The sequence below is a fragment of the Octopus bimaculoides genome, chromosome 21 (assembly GCF_001194135.2).
Source record: "Octopus bimaculoides isolate UCB-OBI-ISO-001 chromosome 21, ASM119413v2, whole genome shotgun sequence".
Taxonomy (NCBI): domain Eukaryota; kingdom Metazoa; phylum Mollusca; class Cephalopoda; order Octopoda; family Octopodidae; genus Octopus; species Octopus bimaculoides.
Window position 1 is genome coordinate 13,934,577 of NC_069001.1, and position 932 is coordinate 13,935,508.

Genomic DNA, 932 nt, shown 5'->3' on the forward strand with positions numbered 1-932 from the left:
GTTTGATTCGTGCATCGATCAAAGCACCAACGAGGGGCGGAAGAACTGAAGGTAATATAAAGGTTAAGAATAGGAAAATGGTTAAATGGAAAGTATATAAATTTTAGAAGCAAAAAATTTCACCAAAAAACAAAACAACAACAAAAAAACGACTAAATAATAGAGCAAAGAAGAAGGCGCAGAGAAGAGCAGGAGTAGAAGTAAGAGTAGAAAGAATATTAACAAATATGGAGTCAGTATTATGGTGAATTTATGATGTAAATAAATGGGTTTAGTAGAATGAATTGTGTTCGTTTATTTAAGGTGAAGGTTGTTAAATTATTATGTAGGGTAAGCCGTGTAATCATTATCAGTTTATATTGAATTTTATAAATATTTATTGGTGCTACATTAAATTTTTTTTTATAGCTATAGATTTTATTGTAATCGAACCACAATTGATAGTTATATATCTATCTATAGCTGTTTTGTGGTTCTAGGTTAGTAGATTTTTTTATGCTGTTAAGGGATGGGTTTTTGTTTTTTTTATATTTTTTCTTTGATGTTAGTGATGAATTAAATTTATTGCTGGTGTGGTTGCGTTGTAAGAATGTTTCGCTTCCCGGCCATATGGTTCCGGGTTCAGTCCCACTACGTGTAGCCCCTTGAGTATGTTGTTTCGACTATTGCCCCGGATCACACATACATGCGTATGTATGTATGTATGTATGTATGTATGTATATATATATATATATATATATATATATATACATACATATATTCTTTTATTCTTTTACTCGTTCCAGTCATTTGACTGCGGCCATGCTGGAGCACCGCTTTCAGTCGAGCAAATTGACCCCAGGACTTATTCTTTGTAAGCCTAGTACTTATTCTATCGGTGTCTTTTGCCGAACCGCTAAGTTACGAGGACGTAAACACACCAGCATCGATT